This window comes from Rhipicephalus microplus, chromosome 1 (genome assembly GCF_043290135.1).
Source record: "Rhipicephalus microplus isolate Deutch F79 chromosome 1, USDA_Rmic, whole genome shotgun sequence".
In the NCBI taxonomy this organism is placed as follows: domain Eukaryota; kingdom Metazoa; phylum Arthropoda; class Arachnida; order Ixodida; family Ixodidae; genus Rhipicephalus; species Rhipicephalus microplus.
The window spans coordinates 176383974-176405264 of record NC_134700.1 but is presented as its reverse complement, the minus strand read 5'-3'; the positions used below and the strand labels follow the sequence as shown (position 1 = coordinate 176405264).

The 21291-nt window shown below is 42.7% G+C and overlaps 1 long non-coding RNA gene across 1 annotated transcript in view; it reads left to right on the top strand.

Annotated features, from left to right (window-relative positions):
- The window catches only part of LOC142769016 (uncharacterized), a 216130-nt gene extending 195877 nt beyond the window's left edge, over positions 1–20253 (top strand). Inside the window, exon 3 of the long non-coding RNA XR_012885601.1 lies at positions 20200–20253. This is a non-coding gene — a long non-coding RNA (uncharacterized LOC142769016). The remainder of the gene's footprint in view (positions 1–20199) is intronic.
- The last annotated feature ends 1038 nt before the right edge of the window (positions 20254–21291 follow it).

Genomic DNA, 21291 nt, shown 5'->3' with positions numbered 1-21291 from the left:
TGTTGCAATCGCTAAGATTGTTTCTCATATAATTTATTGAAAAGGAGTAGCTGGTGCCAAACAAACAAGCTACATTTTAGAAACACTATACAAGAGAAAAATGCTCCTATTGCAGTGTAATTTAGCTTATACATAGTGTTGATAATACACTAATCTTTATTGGAGCTTAACATCCCTAAATATCAATTTGCGTATGACGGACACAATGGTGAGGAGCTCAGGAAACTTAGACCATCTTATGTTTATGAACGCACACCTAAATTAACACATATGGACTAGTTGCGTTTTCAATGGTGGCCCGCGGATAATAATCATAGCTACCAAACCACTGTGGCGAATTTTATATGGCGTTTAAATGACTGCAAAGCTGTAGAGTGCATGAAAAATTTTGATGTCTGCTCATTTTGTATTACCAGCAGACCGCCAAAGTTATTATCCAGAGGACACCAGCTTGCCGTGTCGCCTATGTTTCGGATTCTCAATACTTGGAGTGATACCAAATGCTGTTTCTCGGAGCGTACTTCAATTCCTTCTGAGCACACAAGCTTGTTTAACGCATTCCAGAATCTAAGCTCTCGCACACTGCAGCGATCGCGCAGGTGTCTTCGCATGAATACTGTACATTTGGAAGAGAATCGTCTAGGCTGCTCTTGGTGTTTAGGGCGTGTGAACATAGCCTGTGGCTACTAGAATAGCGTTCTGACTAGAGCTGCTCAAGAGGTGCATTTTTTTTTCGGACTAAAGGCGTCTCAACTTGGCGCTCTACACTGGATGACTCACAGTCTAGTGGCCCACTTTCCACGTAAAAATATTGTGTGAAGTTGAATGTCCCGAAACCACCATATAATCATAAAAGACGCCGTAGTGGAGGACTTCGGAAACTTTGACAACTTGGTGTTCTGCAACATGCACTCGAATCTGAGCACAAGGGCCTACAGCATTCTCGCCTCCATCAAAAATGCAGCCGCCGCAACCACTGTGCGCATTGTCGTGCTTCTTTATTGCAAAAAAAAACTATATGGAACCCTAAAACTTTTTAAGAGCCCCTAAACGGCCTCTAAAATACCAAAAAGAAGCAGGTTATCCTCTTTTGGCATTTACCGTATTCGCGACCCTATTCGTGACGACCGCTGATTGCTCACATGACGTCAAAATGAAATAAGCTTTCGATTGGTTGATACACTAGTTGTATGAGAGATATTTGTTTTAAAATGTCCTCTATCTTGCCTTTCAGCGCAGTCGCATGTTCGTTCTTTCTTGTCTCGCAGGACAATCGTGCGTAATAAACGAATTTCCATCCGTTTTCTAAGTTCGCGACTGCGCAAGAGGCAGACAGCAAGCGTGTGGTCAAAAAGCGCAAAATAAACATTTATTGCAAATTTTCCACGCGTTTTATGAAGAAAAATAAGTGGCGAGAAGGATAAGCACTCGTATAAAGGGTAGTAAAGGCGAGAAAGAAACTATTGCCAAACGATTGAACTCGGGGCGGTTTAGAGGCTTTTAAGAGTGAAATCAATAGCGATCTTAGGTGCCATTCACGTGATTCCTTTCTCGGCATAAGCCTGAATCTTGATATGAGAAGAACGCCTCTGCGCGTGGTATTCGTCATTATGAACTAGCATAGGGCGTCTGCTGCAATTTTGATTTAGAAGAATCTCTTACGCAATTCTACGGCAACAGGAAAGCCCACGTATGTGACATTTTGTGCATGCTGTGACTGTGAATGAGCCACTCATAGCGTAATCGATAATTTGTGACACCATTTTGGGACTGCACATTACTGCACAGACGTAATACATCTCTTAATGCTAGATCTTGCCCGACATTACAAACTGTATTTTTTCCTAGCAGTTGCAGGCATTGCACGGCTCTGCAGTTGAATACTTGAGTGCCGCGCAAACTACCTGAAAATAATGCCACCTCAAACAATTATTTTTAATAATTGAAGCCATTTGAATTTTCTCGCATGGACTTCGCCGCCAAAGTCGATGGCGTCTTTTCTTTGGCACGGGCTCTTTGACGACCATGTGCTGTAAGGCAACACGTTACTCGTTCTGCTGCAAGAACCCGCCTGTAAAGAGTGCACCTCTGGTAAAACAGTTTTAATGTGGTGAAGCAAGCTCAAAAGAAGATCTTTGGTTTAGAGCAACAAGAAGTAATGTGTGTTCGTGCTGGTCTATGATGACACTGGGAAGTGCATGTAGCGCAGGATGCACAAAACAAGCTATACAAGACAAACTCAGTTCAAACTTCATTAAAAATGTCTGCTTGCATTCTTCATTTTTTTCACCTCCAACTAACATTATGAATTGCTGCGGTTTGTTTTATTTTCTGAAAATACATATATCAGCAACCTGCAGTTGTCTTGACTGAAGTTCAAGTTTTTTACTTGCTACGCTGCATTAGTAAGAGAAATCTGGATAGAAAAAGAGAAGAAAACTGCTGAAAATAGCTAAAAAGGAGGTATGCGAGAAAAAAAGGGGACATGCAAATAACGTTTTATCAGTGATTAATGTTCATAACTGCTGAGCTTTCAAACAAGCGAGCATGCGCGCGCGCTCGCGCGCGCGTGTGTGTGTGTGTGTATGTGTGTGTGTGTGTGTGTATGTGCGTCTTGAGTTAACAGCCTGGGTCATGAAGGTCAAAGAAAGAGCATTTCGAGGGTAATGCTGAGACGTAAATGTCAGACATACGCTTTTGCTTTATGAACGACCGCCTTCTGCCAAGTCGGTCACCTTTGGGAGGCTCCATTTAGACCCGAATACGACGCATCCAAACTTCACACACAAAAAATGTTTTTTCTTCCATGCTGCATTAGCGTGCGTTTTGCTGAGACCCACGTTCCTCCCCGGACCGTAATATTGCTCGCTTGCGACATGCAGTCCCCTTTCTTGGCTATGCAATTTCACTTTGAAGAACACATTTGTGAAGAAAGAGAGAAATTTTATGCAACGCTGTCATAACTGATGCAATGCGTTCCCGTGAATGATGACTACTTTTCAACACACATTGCGTCAGCGTGTTGAGCATGCTGAGAAATTCGTGCTCTACGAAATTTCTGCAAATTTGAAAGACGTCAAGTGTGTTGAGATTTTAACACCCAATTTAACCTAAATGACAGAGGGACAGCTCTCGTTATAGCGCGATGGTTCAGCCACCATCGTCCATAATTACTGCCCTCTACAAAAAAAAACACACAACAGCCCACTCACCATATTCGCGTTCACCACTACATCTTGCTAGCAATATGTGCCTTAAGTTTAGTCAAGCTCTTAAGTTTTTTTTTTATTTTTAATACCGCGTAGTAACAACGACCTTTCAAGGTTCCATATTGTAATGTGTTAATAAAAGCAAGAAAATTGCTGTGGTGACGGCAATAAATTTTGGTTGTATTTTCATTTAAAGCTCACGCTCTTTATTGTGCGCGACTTGTCATTTTTACTGTCATGCCACCGAGACACTGTTGATTTTGTCGACATACAGCGAAAGTATCTCAGCCTCACACTATTAGAGCCAAGTCTCATAGTAATGCATTCATAACGTTTTGCTAGCTGATAAAACTATCACGTGGAACCATCTCCACAGTGTGTTCGATGGACATATTCCTTTATAAGATGCAGGCACATCAACTTGATAACCTTATGACTTGCAAAACGTAAAGAAATGCATAATGAACACACATTGCATGATTGAGAACTTTGAACAAAAGAAAATTTTGGGCCAGGGAAAAATTCCAAAAAGAAAATTTTCTGCATCTTATTTAGACAAAATAACTTTTTTCTAAATAGAATGCTTTTATAATTACACCGATTATTCAAGTAACTAAGAAAAGCAAACATAGGATTTTAAAAAATCCTAAATACGAAAGGCCCAAAATATATCATCCAGCAGAACACAATATGCGTTAAAGCGAAACAACCCGACAGCCCATAAGTGTTAAGCATTTCGACAGGAGTTTAAATAAGTAAATGGAGTTCAAATGTATATGTGCAACTGTCGAGCTTAAGAAGAAAAAAAAAAGAGAAGAGCAATACCGCATCGTATGATGAACGAAACATTACTATTCGCTTTATTGCCACATGGTAGCCTAGTTTCGAGTGAAAACTAAACATTATATTTAAATGCCTCTGCGAGCTCGCGAAACCTACAAACTTACGTGGACAGAGTTTGGTTCACGAGAGCATGCTCATGATGTCACAGTGCTGGCTTACAGAGGTCACGACTTTGGTTAGAGCACTTGTTTATTTTGAATGGGCCTCTGTGGGGGGGTATGAATTCTCTCCCCATTATTTGCACTTCGGAAGTCAATCCAAGCCAACAAATCACAGAACAGAAAACACACACACACACACACACACGCACACACACACACACACGCGCGCGCGCGCACACACGCACACACGCGCACACACAATACCATGAAACCCGAAACCACCGTATATCTGCGAGAGACGCCAGAGTGGAGACCTCCGGAAGTTGCCACTACGTGCACCTAAAGTTAAGCACACAAGCCTCTTCGCGTCCACCGAAGTGCGGCATTTGTCCTCGAGACCAAAGGGTTAGCATCGGAGCACCATAACCACTACACCTGTGCGCTGCATCTCAATTGTTCTGTTATAAGGTACTTGAGCGGAGATCAGCCGTATAATATACCAGATTGGCTTTCTCTGAAGTTTTGTACATTGGTTTTGCATTATAATGCAGCATTTGTCAACAAAATAAATGTGCTTCATCCCTCCGTCATTGAAATTAGAGCAATGTTTACCTTACATTGATAAAAAAAGAACATGTAGTGGCACTTGGCAGCCATAGCACAATTTGACGTAGATCCCATATTGAAGCTTGATGGTACGTGCATCTCTATCCCAGCGACTAATGTTCATTTTCAAACGAACTGTGAAAGCAGACAGACAGACGTTGTTGCTGCGATAACACAATGCATATATTTTTTCTGAAGCCATTTTGGTAGGTGCGAACCGGAAGAGGCGCAATCATCTCGTCCATGATGCATCATCGCCGTGTTTTTTTCGCTGGATTCTTCTGGCGCGTACAGGGCGCAACAAAACCATTGTTGTAGCTGTAGCAGCTAACGGGGAAAGCGTTATCAGAAAAGGTTGTGCGACTGCCAAAAACATTACTGGTTGAGCGCAGAACTTCGCTAGGGTCACCATCCCGTGATATGGTAATACACTGAAAACTATGGCCACATGAAATGGAAACGCAACGCTCATTGTGTCGGCCCGGTAGCCCACCCTCGATTTTTCTGGTGAAGTGCGTAAGTGCGACACGCGGAGTTACGGCCAGGCGAAGTAAACGCATGTCGCAGTCCTATTTGTGGCATGGATGCATGCTATGAGTGAAGTCGACGCTGTTCAGGAGGTTTAAGACTAAATTAGTTCTGTAATTGCAAACACGTCCAAAGGGGTGGACTTATAGCAGCAACGTGTTGCAGGATCTAATCGCACCGGTCACAATCACGTTACTTCATTTCCATTTACCACTCCTAGAGGGCGACACCACCCCACCAACCAAAAACAGTCCGAGAAGAAACTGTGAGATATAAATGGCGCGTTTGCAAATCCTCCTGGGTGAGTGACGATGGCGCATAAATTTTTGCATGCTGCAATAAAGAAAGAAAAGTTCCCAGCACAGTGGATGGCCTGTCTGGCATGTGTTCCAGTTGACCGGGAGGTCGTGCGTTCGAATTCCACTGACAGAACATTTTTCTCTGTCATCCTGTAGATTTCTTCGACATCATTTTCGTGGAGTAAACACGCTACAAAAGTCTTGGTGGACCCAAGCAGAAAAGAGTTTTGTGTTAAAAACTGCAGTCTGCAAGGCGATACAAAACGGCCGACAATACTATACATGCTGCATTTTCGCACTACAAAACAAATAACCTCTTCAATGCTGCACTACACGCGAGCTAACTTGAGCCTGACAACTTCTACACTTTACAAGTTAAGAATTTGGGCAACTTTAGTGTGTGAAGGGGATAAATTCTGTTTTTTTTTTGTGAGACATTAGGCAATATTTAGTGCACAGTGACACATAGAGAAGAAGGTAAGACACAACACACGCATCAGCGCACGTGTTGTGTCTATTCTCGTCCATATGTCACTTTCCGCTAAATATTTCTTAATGTATCAGCAGCTCAACAACTCCAGCTTGAAATGCATTATACAAGCCAATCCATGGCGTGTAATTTCTTTCAGGCTAAAGTCATTGCGTAAACCTAAGACACTTGGTGAATTTGAAGCAAACAGTGCGTAATGAAACGCAGTTTGTGGCAGCAGTTAAACGGGAAGGTACGAGGGGCAAACCACGTGCGCTCGTTATACGAAACACTCATAGCAGTTAGTCCGAGTGAAACCGGTCGGATGGGGCAGTTCTCAAGCAAACACACGCGAGCTGATTGCCGGAACACCTTAGAAAGGGTGAAGAAGATTAGGCCAACGGTGTCCTCTCCTGGCACACTGAGTTTGTTTACATTTCATGAGAGACGCGAAGAACACGAAGTGTGAATTAAAAACGAGTGTTAATGACGCGTGACTTCTCGGGGCCATGGTCGATACCTAATTTCCCTGTTGGCGTGACACAGCGCCGCAAGCTGAAAATACAGCACGTGCAGCATGTCGAGCATGCCTATCACCTAGGCGCATATGAATGCAATCATTGTAAACTTCACTTCATGCAAGTTAATGAGGATATTTTCATAATAGACGTCATTTGCATAAGCTATTCGTGCAAAACGTTTCTCTGCTAACGGGAAAAAAGTCACAACGGAGCTGGTTGATTTTAAAACCGCTGATTTGAAATGGTTGATTTTGAAAACCGCTGAATGATTACGAGGGAAGTATCGCTCTCTCCTGCAGTTGCGAGAATTCGGGTCTGTATTGGCAAATTGGCGTACTACTTCAGAAGTGTTCGTCGAATAATGTTTTACCAAGTCAAGATACTGCGCGTATCACGAGTGCGGCAAGTTCGCAAATGCAGAATAAGTGGAAGAAATGCGGCCTTGCTTGTAAGACACTAGGTAATACTTATCACAATGGCACACAGAGAGGTCAAGAGAGGACGCTACATGTGCGCTGATTTTCAACAAAATATAAAACATTCGCGAAACGGAAGTTTTGTGAGCCTAACTTTTACTGTGCCAGGCGAGAGAATATTCTTCGAGCTTGAGTACAATCCGTTCACCCAATTATCGTAATGTAGTTCACTCGAATTGATTCTTAACATGCAGCGTAACAATGGTACGCAATTTGTGTATTTTATCTTAAAATACTACAGGAAATCTACTTCAGTCTCTGAAAAGTATTCATGCATTGTCTGCTACGGTCTATCACTCAGAAAAAGAGAAATGACCAAAGGAGGAAAAAACAGGGAGGTTAACCTGGGAGAGGAACCGGTTGCAATCGTGTACAGAGGCAGAAAAATATTAGTCAAAACAATGGTATATATATATATATATATATATATATATATATATATATATATATATATATATATATATATATATATATATATATATATATATATATATATATATATATATATATATATATATATATATATATATTAAAGAATACACATGCACAGTCTTGTTCTGCGACGTAGTCTTGTCTGTCGTGCAGGATTCTTTCTTCCGAAAGATTCTGGTCGTTTAGTGGATCGAGTGCAATGCAGGGTGATTGTCTATGCGAACAGTACTGCAGACATACGCACAATTTATTGAGGTTCATCATAGGCACTTTCCTGGGCTGCCATATCCAACCGGTAGCATAGCTTATTTGCCATCCGCATAATGACACACATGCAGATCTATGATGTTCCAGCTTCACAGGTTTCACAATCAGGCATATTCTACAAATTGATATTATTGTGTCTGAGGTGTATTGCAACAGTTTGTCAAGTACCATGCACCTATTTTCTGTGTACACAATCGAAGCACTAATTCAAGAATGAAGAAACCACATGTGCATTTGGCAAACACTTGACTGCATGTGATGCCATTTTATTTTCGTGACCAAGTTCTTTACGCATCCCCCTATTGACTACAGTTACTGCGTCAACATCTTTAGTACCTGCACTAAAAGCCAACACATGTTTTAATACGTTAAGCCAGACCCACTGCACTGACTTTGCTCTCACTATCAAGCAAAAAAAAGAACGGCTGTTCATTACTAATAAATACATCGCAAAATTTTCACTACTTTGTAATAATATTGCAAATGCGTCGCGATCTTGTTGCAGCGATATAAGGCTTCATCAACATATTGTTAGTCCCGCAGATAGTTGCACTCGCTCCTAATTGTTTTGCACTTAACAATGTTAAGCCATTAGGTACTAGAAAAGGACACATTATTCCATTTCATGTATTATTTTGGCATTGTTACGCTTCGTCATTACTCTGGACGCTAAACTGCAGTTGTGTTGTCGCATGAGCACGTTAGCATCCTTACTGTCATTAGGTTCTGTGAAGACTACGTGGTACTGAATATCTGAATAAGCAATTCGTTCACTTTATCGTGGGCTGTAGAGCGAAAGAGAGCAATAAGTACCAAGGTCGTCTTCATCGATTTGAAGTGTGCAAGTTCTATTTGATGTTTCATTAGGCCCCGATTCTTGGTCAAGATTTTTTGATAGGCTGCATTTCGCAATTATACATTCGTGTTTTCTTTCTCTTTTTTTGTGCCTCGATGTCCAGCTATACATCCCCAAGCGCCATTTCTGCTGAGCGTCTTTTATTCAAGTGAAGTGAGTCGGCCCCACTCTCTCACTCTCGTTACCACTAAATGCGTACTCATGAGGACGTTTCATCTCAGGGAACATTTCTTTAACGTGGAGCTGTAAGGATACCCAGCGAGCGAGCTTTGATTTGATACAGCACTAATTCAAAGGACTAATTTTGTTTTCTTTGCGTAACGGATTTATTGACAAGGCTAAATGTAAAAGGCGAAACTTGCTAATATTTATTGAAGTTTTCCCAGAGATGATGCACAACATTATTACATCCCATAGCGAGAGATATGAAAAGAAGTGAAATAACTTTGATAAGAAAGAAAGAAAGAAAGAAAGAAAGAAAGAAATGAAGAAAGAGAGAAAGAAATTATTCTTTTGAACAAGCTCTCTTATGGTGAACTGGCCCATCACAAAAATTCATTTCTAGGTATTTACTGAACCGTACTGAGGTTGCATCTGTTTTAGGCGTGCTCTCAGGCTAAAAACTATCGATATAGGAGTACTACAAAAATCTATATTGAATTTTATCCTATTCCTCCTTTACATATGTGTTGTTGCCTCAATCGTACTGCGTCAATGCCCGTTAAGTGTAGGCGAGCTGTTTTGAGCACTTCATAGCAGCTTTTCCACCAATATTTCACTGGCGTTTCTTTTCTAGCTTGTGAGACATCCTCGGGCAAATAAAAGAGCCTTCTTTTCATGGCATTATCGAATGATGGTATCGTGGTGGGCTAAACTGATTTTTGAAATGAGTTCCAAGACCAGAGCCAGCACATGTATGCAATGTGCCGGAAATCTCGTGCAACATATATGTGTATTAGGAACTGGACCTCTTCCGTTAAATACTTGTAAGCATTAGCTTATCAAGAACGCTATTAACCAAAATAGTCACTGCCATTCAATGAGCGTCTCGTGGGCGTTACTTATAGTGTAGGCATTTCCGTGTGTTCTCCTCAGCTTTATTTAAAGGGACGGTCACCATTAAAATGTACACGGGTTCCGCATGCATCTGCGACGGTTCCTATTACTGAGAAGAGAAGTTTTCAAATATCAAATGCGTGTGTCGAAACCATAAAAAAATGAAAAAAAGTAAACTCAGTGCTCCCCTAGTCAGTACCACGGACTTCGGTGACAAACGCACAGGACTAACGGTAACAGACGCGCGGAACGCGGAAGCACTGGATGTGCCCGACATGTCGAATGAGCGGTGCTGCAATGTTCAAGCTTCGGGGTTCCACCTGGCTTAATGGTTGAAAAAAAAGTTCCTGATCCCTACATGATAGTTTACACTTAGCGGGAGTGCTTTTAAAATTTTTTTTCCTTTCGTGAGGGGGGCTAATTCATTGATATTTATATATGTTCGCCGGGATGGCCGGATTACGACTTTGCCGTGAGAACTCCGTTCCTGAGGGCTTTATTGAGGGTTTAAACTGTATGCGGGCTTGCTTCGTTTTGTTACATCTCTCTGCGTCTACCTCCTCCTCCTTTGTCTCCTTTTCACATGCATCATGAGTTTGAAATGGCGCAAAAAAAGTAACTTAACACTGAGAAGGAAGAAAACAAGAATACAAGCGCCGGTTCCTGAAATAACCGTTCTTCCCTCCAACACAATAATTTGTATCTCTATGTGGGGAAAAACGGCATAAAAAACGAAGGAAACAAAAACATTTCAATATTACTTAATCAAAAAAACTTCTTTTTACGGCACCCATTGCCCCCTCTCCGGACAATGTAGGCAAGCGGAACGACCACACGGTAAGTGAAAGAGGCCTGAGGCCTGTTTCACAGAGGTGGCGAGGACACCTTAACTGCAGACCTGTGGTAAGTCGGCAGAAAGCGGGTTTCTATTATGCTCGGCTTCGCATCCTCTAATGACATGCACAGCTGCTAAGTACTGTTTTGTTTCTCGTGCAAAGCTCTTCTCTACCCATATATTGGCCTACACCGCCAGAACTCATACGCATGATAAACTTTTACAGCAACCGGAGACGTTAGCCAGGTTATTCACGTCGCTCCCTACTTTATATGTGGAGCATTGACTATAGTATACACAATGATCACAAACCCACACGAATAAAACGCACAGTCATTATTAATATCTTGGGTTTTGCTTGGCAAAACCACAATAAGATTATGAGGCGTGCTGGAGTGAAAGACACCGGAAATGTTGACTGTCGGGTGTTCTTGAACGCGCTCTGGCATTCCACAGCTCACGGGCCTCCAGCACTTCGTTTCCGTCGAATTGCAGCGGCCGGGATCGCATCCGCGACCTTCTGGCTAGTAGACGAGCACAACTCGTACAGTCACGCACACAGATATGCACGAAATAGTTATTCATGAACTTTAGTCAAAAGTCGGTAGCTGCAAAAACGCCAAACACGTTTTTTATTGTGGCGCGTCACACAGGCTATGCGTTGCTGCAGGCCAAGGAGAGAACAATGAGTTATCAGTGTGGTTACGAGAACGCTTTAGCACTGTACAACGTTATCATGAAAGCGGAGTCGAAACAGCAGCCTGTTTTCGGGTCTTCACCCTGAATAGACGATATCCATCTTTTCACTAACGTAAACATTATTTTCTTTTTCCTTTTTTAAACTTGCATCCAGTTGTGTACACAACATTTCCCAATTTTGCGGGCACCCCTTCCCTTTTCTCGTTTCGGCGTAGCAATTTACGTGTAAAGGCTGGGCGCATGGCCGGTCACCGTAGCGTGGCCTATTAGCGCGAACCCACCTCTCTTGCGGCCAACCCTCAATTACTTCCATTAGCGTCCAACGCAATTACCGTTGAACCAGCCCACATGCGCCGCTACGCACAAGCAACGCCAGCGGCATCGTTTCCTCTATTTTTTTTGTGGTATCAACATCGGCTTGTGCTGCATGATCACTCGCACAAAGCGGAGAGTGTGTCGTTGGCGGTTCTTTGTCGGCACCGCTCTGCGAACATATTTGCCAGTCGAGAGCGCGCCCTACGCCGCGACCGCATACGCGGGCCCGCGCGCACACCGTCGGAAGCGCGCGCAGCAGCAGAAGTTAACGCGTTGACGCGCGAATACCGTCGCATGTGGGAATGCGAGGGCAATTTGTGCGCTGTAGGGCTGGCGTGCCCGAGTCTGTGGGTGCGCGCTTGTTAGCGACGTTTTGGTTTGGGGTCATTTTCAGTATATGCGCTGTTCTATTAACGGTCGCCGCACTTGATTTATTTTGCCACAGCGTCCCTTTGTAACTGCATGACGCATGGCTGCTTTTTAATCGAGGCTGTCCTGATGCGTAGAAAACAAAAAAAGGCAGGCTTAATGTGGGAGCTATGCAGAAATTATTAGCGTGTCTTCACGTGGAAGAAGCCTTCTATCGGCGACGAACTGGCAGGGGCAACATTCGAATCAAAAGTTCTTTTTTTGTGTGTATTTGGCGTTTCTGTTTCCGTCTGCATCCGTATATCTCTGTTTTCACCATCAGTCATCGCATTTGCCAACGCTAATGCGGTGAGACATTTAGATGAGAATGTTTCAGAGTAGCTTGTGGTTTCAGCGTTCGCTCATTTGCTTCACAATTTAAGCAAGCTTCCTATTATGGTACATCAAGGAACACTGTTGAATCAGGCGACCTCTTCAAATTTTACAGTTTTTTTTAATTTGTTCTGAATCCTTTACAGGCTTCTTTTGATATATGCTTGAAAATTGGCGGCTAAAAGGTATATGTTATTTTTTTAATATACTCGGCGTAGGCTATAGCACATCAGTGACACGGGCTGACCATTGACTCTGAAAAAAAATTAGCAACAGCCATTTGCCGCTATCGCTATATCAATGACGTCATACTCGTCATGACGCAAATAAAAAAATCTCCCATGTGTGTTATAGTTCCACAAGACGCTTTTCATCACTAGCTTTACCATCATCTTTAACGTCGTCAGTTACCTACAAAAAACTAAGAAAAAGTTTGCAGACGCATAAATTTTTTGTTAAAACTTTCTAGTTTGACAATAGGCTTATTAGAGCTAGCGTGATTCCGAGTTAGTCAAGCCGTAAGCCCATGGGGCCAGACAGCTGGTGTCATTCTGCACGGCTGAGAAGAGCCATAGAAGCACTTATTGTAAAAACGCATATTCTAAGAAAAAAAAACTGTCCTTCGGCTTTTTTGGTGTTACAGTGTCTCTTTAAAAGGTCATATACGTTGGAGATGAGCCCTCTCTAAAAGGTAAACACATGACTATTTTTTCCTATAGTACAATACAATCAAGTTTCAGAGAGGCCAACTCCGAAGATCGAGTGGCATTCGATCACCTCCCCGGCCCGAAAACACGGTCGCAATCATGCACTCGGCAATGTTCTGCGTAGGTGGAGTTACCGGTGATCCTGCTCATCACGTCACTATGGAATGGGTGCACATTGGTGCGGGCCTGCGTGCATCGACATTTTAGGACGAAATGCCATGGACTTGCGAAGTTGTTCTCGATTATAGGAGCTGAAGTTCTTGCTCACCGCCGGGCTGAATAACGCTGGGTGGCACACACTACCAGCTGTTGCACGCAGCTTGCCTGCTTTGATGCAATGCATTACTTCGAAATAAGCACGCGGATTTCTTCGCACCAGGGTCGGATCGCTGCGTGTAATCTTTTTCATCATCACCATCATCATCATCAACATCGTCGTCATCATCATCATCATCATCATCAGCCTGACTACGTTCACTGCAGGACAAAGGCTTCTGCCACGTTCCGCCAGTCAACTAGGTCTTGTGCTTGCTGCTGCCTATTCACACCTGCAATATTCTTAATCTCATCTGCCCACCTAACCTTCTGTCTCCCCTTAACCCACTTGCCTTCTCTGGGAATCCAGTTAGTTACCCTTAATGACCAGCGGTTATCCTGTCTAAGCGCTACATGCCCGGCTCATGTCCATTTCCTCTTCTTTATTTCAACTATGATATCCTTAACCCCCCTTTGTCCCCTAATCCACTCTGCTCTCTTCTTCTCTCTTAAGGTTACACCTACCATTTTTCTTTCAATTGCTCGCTGCGTTGTCCTCAATTTGAGCTGAACGCTCTTTGTAAGTCTCCAGGTTTCTGCTCCCTAGCTAAGTACTGGCAAGATGCAGCTGTTATATACCTTCCTCTTGAGGGATAGTGGCAATCTACCTGTCATGACTTGAGAGTGCTTGCCAAATGTGCTCCACCCCATTCTTATGCTTCTCGTTACTTCACTCTCGTGGTTCGGCTCCGCGGTTTTTACCTGCCCTAAGTAGACATAGTCTTTTACAACTCGAAGTGGCCTATTGCCTCTCCCGAAGCGCTGCTCTCTTTCGAGGTTGTGGTACATTACATTTGTTTTCTGTAGTTTAATTTTACGACCCACCTTTCTGCTCTCCTTGTCTAACTCCGTAATCATGAGTTGCGACTCATCCCCTGAGTTACTCAGCAATGCAATGTCATCGGCGAAGCGCAGGTTACCAAGGTACTCTCCATTAACTCTTATGCCTAACTGTTTCCATTCTAGGCCTCTGAAAACCTTTTGTAAACACGCGGTAAATAGCATTGGAGAGATTGTATCCCCATGCCTTACACCCTTCTTGATTGGTATTCTGTTGCTTTCTTTATAGAGTACTATGGTAGCAGTTGATCCCCTGTATATTTTTTCCAGGATGTTTATACATGCTTCATCGACGCCCTGATTCCGCAGTATCTGCATGATTGCTGATATTTCTACTGAATCAAACGGCTTCTCGGAATCTATGAAGGCTATGTATAGTGGTTGGCTATACTCTGAGCATTTCTCGATTATCTTATTGATAGTATGAATATGGTCGATTGTTGAGTAGCCTGTTCGAAATCATGCTTGTTCCCTTGGTTGATTGAATTCTACTGTTTCCTTAACGCTGTTAGCAATTACCTTTGTAAATAGCTTGTTTACTAAGGAGAGCAAGCTGATCGGCCTGTAATTCTTCAAGTCCTTGTCATGTCATTTGTTATGTATTAAGATGATGTAAGCATTCTTCCACGACTCTGGTACTCTTCCCGTAAGGAGACACCTCGTAAACAGAGTGGCTAGTATTTCTAACACAATCTGTCCGCCATCTTTCAGCAGATCTGATGTTACCTGATCCTCACCAGCCGCTTTGCCTCTTTGCATACTCTCCAAGACATTTCTGACTTCTTCTTTCATTACTGGTGGGGTGTCATCTGGGTTACCGCTAGTTCTTATAGTAATAAGGACGTGGTTGTCCCGGTCACTGTACAGATCTTTGTAAAACTGCTCCGTTATTTTAACTAAACCATCTATATTGGTAGTTATTTTGCCTTCTTTGTCCCTTAGTGCATACATCTGATTTTTGCCTATCCCAAGTTTCCTCTTCACCCCTTTGACGCTTCTTCCATTTTTCAGAGCGTTTTTTTAGCTATAGATAAACCTCATTTTGAAATTTTTTTTGAACTACCTTGGCTGCTCAAAGCATCCCCACACCTTACACACACTCAAACGAGACTAACACCAACACACACGGTCAAGTGGTGAAATCGCCACTGTCCAGCTTGGAGCTCGCTGACCTGCAAGTGCTGACTGACCATTTTGAACGAGTGGCTCTGGATTTCTTGGCTCTCGACTAAGGTTTGCACCGTAAGACTGCCTTAAGTTTTATGAAAGTTCTGTTTCTAGCTACACGTGCTTGCTCTCCGTATTGCTATAGGACAGGTCAGTTTGAGCATGAAGAAATTGTGCAACAGTGAAGAAAGAGAAAAACAAACAACACCATGAGCTAGGGCTTCTTCACTGTGGCAATTTTTCTTCATCCTAAAACTGGGCTGCACTATAGCAATGCAATAATATGCTGCACCAAATCACCCAATTCTCAGTGCCTGTCTCCACGGTACGAATTCACTAACGTCTGGAGCTTGACGTGGTTAAGCCATAATATAATTACAAGGCGCACTGTAGGGGGGAATCGCGGAATAATTGTGACTGCATGGCCTTGTTTACCGTGTGCCCAAATGTGCGTACACGTGGTTGTTTACAGTCTGCCCACATCTAAATGCGTTCGTCATGGCGAAAAAATTGAACTCGAGCCTTCGAGCACGGAGGTACCGGAGCTCTTAATTAGCTGTCGCGGCCTGTCATGTCGTCTGCGATTAAGCATGACCGGGCACTTAATCATGAAGTGGCTTGAACGACTGCCACACTCCTGCCCCTCCTTCGAATTTTAAGCCCTCGAGTGATCTCCATAATACTTACGGCGAAGTATGCTGGAATGCTTTCCTTCAATATACACGCACATTACTTCTTAATAGTTGTCACTCTGTTGGTCGTAAAGCTATTGTTGTTCAATTATTGTGCCTCTATTCGTTGCAAAATAGTATGTACGTAGAAATGAAGTGAGATAACTTGTTTTTGCATGTGCTGTAGTCTATTCCTGCACTTTCTTTAACGTGTGAATCTAGCCCCCCTTCCTTTTTTAATATACAAGTGCTGGGGCACATGTTCCACGTATTAGTATGCCCTTAAAGCCCCGTTAACTCATTTTTTGCATTACGAATCACCTCGATTGGTGTGCCTTAATTCAACTGTCATCCAGCGAGGAGAATGAGGTAGATTATCACTGCAGCATAGAGTTGTTTGGCCTGATACGGTTTATATAGGTCGTGTCTTGACTGCCATCTCTCTTGTTGTTCCTCCTTTCTTCCTTTCGGGTTTCTACTAGGTTACTTCATTATTTTATCTTTTTAGTAGTAGTAGTAGTATACGTAGTGCTACTAGGAGTTGTAGTAGTAGTATTAGTGGTATAGTAACAGTTTTTGTGAATATAAATAATTATTATATACTGCTGTCATAGTGGTAACTGGTGTTCGGTCATTTCTTAGTGCGAAAAGTTTATACGTATTCCTATATTTTATGGGAAATCCTGAAACGTTTATACAAATTTCTGGTCACTCACCAAGCAGTAGAACAGGGGATCATATATTGTTGTCTTTTAGAATGCACCATGGTGCATTCTAAATGACAACGGTTAGGTTAGGTAAGGTTAGGTTAGGTTAGGAATGTTATGGTAGTGCACTACCAAAACATTCGGTAAACAATTCGTTAACATGGTTAGTTTGTCATTTTACTCTGCGTCTTTCTTTTATCAACCTCCAGCTCATATTTTGGCTTCTTATTAGTGCTATCGCTTTGGCGCAAATACTTTATAGCAAGTATATGCAACGATCCCGTAACACCACGTGTTATTGGTATGGGCTGTTTTTCATGACGTCTCGGTGCGTCTGCACGCGCCCTTCTAACATGAATTTCTCTTTTGGAAAACTTACGAAACAAACAGAATAGAACCGCGCGTGCCAAGGGCATACGCTTCACGTAGTCGTATATGCGCAGATTTTGAATATGGATCTGCACGCCCGCACTTGCTCTGTACTACTCGGCGTTCAAGCTGTGGCGTTTACTTCTGCGTGGATTGGAATTGCCGTCCTCGAGGTACAGTACCATCTAAGCGCACAGTCACAAGATAGATGCAACTTCGCTTAGGCACGCCATTATAGATTATCGGACGCGAAGAAGGAATCGCTAATTGACCTTGATTGGGTGGGCGTACGGTAGCGTGGCTCTATTTCGGAGTTCGGATCAATGAGGCGGCTGCAACTTGGCCATCGATAGGTGCTTCGCACTTACATGAACAGCGATTACTGCCGCCCACTGAAAGACCATCATCAGGGAGGTGAAGAGGGAGAGGGAGTGGCAGCGTGCCTTTCGAAGACGCAAGCTCGGCGAACCAGAACAGAAGACGACGACAAAGTGATGAAGCAAAAAAAAAAAAAGACAGGCTGAGTCGGGCCTATGGAGCAGTTCGCACAAGCAATCCAAACAAAACAAAAACCGACAACGCTAAAATGAGGCTTCAACAAGGTGGCATGAGAAAGCGAAAAATTGATGCACATGCGGGAAGCTATAGGATGGCAAAAGTAAACAGAAAATTGGGACCCCTAAAAGTGGACGGGCGTAGCGACATCGAATCGACGCCCAATTTATCTACAGTCGCTTGTGCCAAGGATTGCCGGTTCTGAGTTTTTGTGGGTAACTGGTGAACAATGGGTGTCCAGAGCATCAACGATTATGCGGAGAAATGCACCTGCTGCTACCGTTAAGATAAGCTCTAGCTTATACAGGAGGCCTTTTTTTTTCGTTCGATATAGAATTTTCATGGACAGGGAATCGATTAGCTTGCGCATACTCACCCGCAAGTTTGACCGAGGAAATTAGCAGAGATTTTACAACTTGAAACTGCTGACTTTAACGATGCAATGTTTTAAATAGAACGCGTAGGTGTGACTGTAGTAGCAGAGTGGTAACTTCTACATTGGGCACTGCATCGTGAAATTAAAGAGCCGTGTGTGCTGCGGCTGATTCGTCAATAAAGTTTAGGCAACCATGTGGAATAAATGCTAGACCAGTGGCTTGAAACCCTAGTGAAGCGTTTTGTTTGGGATTACACTGAATCTATATATGTTTGTTTTAGCTTATTACAGGAATATGTGAAAAATATGCAAAAATACATCGATTCTCTAGAGATTTTATGAAGAAACGATTCGAAATATAGGAAGTTTCAATGAACCGTCGCAGAAGAAAATACCTAAAAAACAGCAGAATTTTTAAAATCATCTGTAACCTTCATTTTCTTTTTAGGTCAAAAAACACATTGGATACAACTTTGTCGGTTAATGCGTGCTTCGCTAGATCAGCATACCCCAGAAGCCCCATTTCGAAGACATAATGACAAGCAACATATCTGTACGTCATAACTGAGGCAAATGTGTGAAAGCAGGGCTGAAAACCCTTCACGAGACTTTCAGGCTCAAGTGCATAAATGATTGATTGATTTGTGGGATTTAACGTCCCAAAACCACTCTATGATTATGAGAGACGCCGTAGTGGAGGGCTTCAGAAATTTCGACCACCTGGGGTTGTTTAACGTGCACCCAAATCTGAGTACACGGGCCTACAACATTTCCGTCTCCATCGGAAATGCAGCCGCCACAGCCGGGATTTGATCCCGCGACCTTCGGGTCAGCAGCCGAGTACCTTAGCCACTACACCACCGTGGCGTGGCGCTCAAGAGCATAAAGATCATCTTGTTAGTGGTTTCCTAGCGTGAACCGACACTACAAGATACACGACAGGGGCAAGAGCTTTGTCCCGTCTTCTTTCTAGTGGCGTTCCTTTGCGCTAAAAAAAACGCAGAACGCGTTCCCACACTAAATCGAAGAGCCTAGTTTACGAAGCCTTAATTTACGTTCATAAGTGTGACTTTCACTTGACGCTAACGCATTGCGTTAGCTTGCTTATCTTTTGTTTTTTTAGATTAAGGAACACGGTATTATGCGGAATATTTTCCAATTATCTTCATTACAGCTAAAGCTGTTATGAGATCACAGGAGTTTGTCTTGGTCTTTTAGTGTTCCGCTGCCACCATCGGTGTTTGACACCTCTGTCACGCAAAGTATTAAAAAACATCAGGGACGCGTGGTATTTGAACCTATGCCATTTGTGTGCCACTCCAATATACTACGAACAGCCATGCCTGTTCTTGAGGTGGCTTCGCAAAAATACTCTATACAGGCGTCATTTCAACCAAGAAATTACGCTAATATGTGTATTACATAGCGTGGTAGAAGAGTAGAATAACATGGCACCACACAACGTGAATTGCGTACTGAGTCAGTCGCTTAAAGCTTCCAACTTATTACAAAAGCTGAGGTATTCTCCTTCATCACCATTTAGCGAACACAATGTATCACATAATCTAAAGAGTACACATAGTGTATCTCAGATGTGTAGAAAGGCCACTCGCTTCTCGACAAAATAAGATAGCATAGTGGTCGCTTTCCTTCTCAAAAATTAGCAATATTTCTTTTCAGTTGGCAAGTTTTGGCTATAGACTTCCAGTTGCCCCAGTAGAACTTACAAGGGGCTCTTTGAAGGCTGGTCTGAAAAATTGACATTACGTTTGACTGATGTGTTATCGTTAGTTTATCCCTCTGTGCACGTCTACAGATAGAGCTGACACGACTGTTTCAAACAGTATTGAAAAGAAGGAACAAAACAAACGAACTGTTAAGTGCGAGTTTATGAGATAAACATCGCCTTTATACTAGCAACGCGGTGCATAAAAGACGGCTACAACTGTGAGGAAAATGATGGCATTGGTTAAAATGATCCCCAATTGCCCTAAAATATGTCGACGTACGGTCAAGACATCTCTGCATCTCTAGAAGTTCAAGATATATATTTTGCTTGACGATGACTAACATTAGCTTTTGTTTATTTTAACACAGAAGAATGAAAGCTTTTTTGTCGGCGTTTTTTGGCGATGGCTGCCCCTTTTAACATATCTATAAGCTTAAGAAACGCCTAAGAAAAAATGACTATCCTTTTTTGTTTTGTGTTGCCACATTATTTTATATCATTTGTTTACAGGAAGACGCATTGTGCAGCCTAGGTCGGGGAGCTGACTCATCAAGTGGTGACTGAGTCCGGGTGAGTAATATGTTGATCAGTTTAGGTTAGAGTGAGTTCGGTGGAACAAACAAATTACATTCATCAGCAGCTCGAAAGGTGGTCAACAGGGGTGTGTTTTATCAGGGACGGCACACAGCTCTTCCATAGTAGAGCACCTAGGGCTCTAAATCGTTAACTATTTTTTCTAAACACAGAAAATTTCGGTGAGGGCGAGTCCGAGAAGATCTAAAACGCAAGAAGTATTTCTGGGTGTTTCTGACCGCGTCCTCCTTTTTTGCTGACCTATGTTGTGCAGTATGACCTTAAACAAATATTTTTCGGTTATCTCTCTAAACTTCATCCGCGATCGAATTCCGGAGATAACTTGTGGGTATTCTTTGCCTAACGGCTGGAAGTTACAGACGTTCCATTCACGCACTGCATTGATTGTTTCGTATTCGCCTATAAAGATGTCAGCAATTTGTTGCTGATAGCAATCGCAACGTCATTTGGCCATGCTAAGCCTACTACTTTGTTATTAGATGTCTATGGCATGGGTGTCCTGTATGACACGGGAAATTATCAAACTATTGTAGTTACAAAACAATGATGCCTTTACGTTGGACGCTCCGGAAGTGCGCTTTTGTCACTTAGTTCAAGAAGTGTCGTGGTCGACTATGTAGAGCCAGTTAATGTGCGTAGGTCGCGAACAGAAAGCCAAATATGTTCTAATCCAATTTAACTGTAAAGTAAGTGTAAATGCCAAGTTATTGGTACGTAACCATAGATCACACGTCCAAATAATTGCTCAAAACTGATTTATAGATATTGCTATAAGGCGAAATGAACCATTACTATTGGACTTTTTTCTCATATCCTTATAGTATTGTCATTTATTAGTACTATCCCAGTAGATGAGTACAAAGGCGCAAGTTCTTTTTGCTGCTGCTGGACCATGTTTCTCGGTCTTGCATAAGACATAGCATGATCAAGGCATAAAAAAAATGGCAGCATATCCACGGAGTGAATGATGGAGAGTGGGGCGAAGCATTCGTCCATCCATGCGTCCGT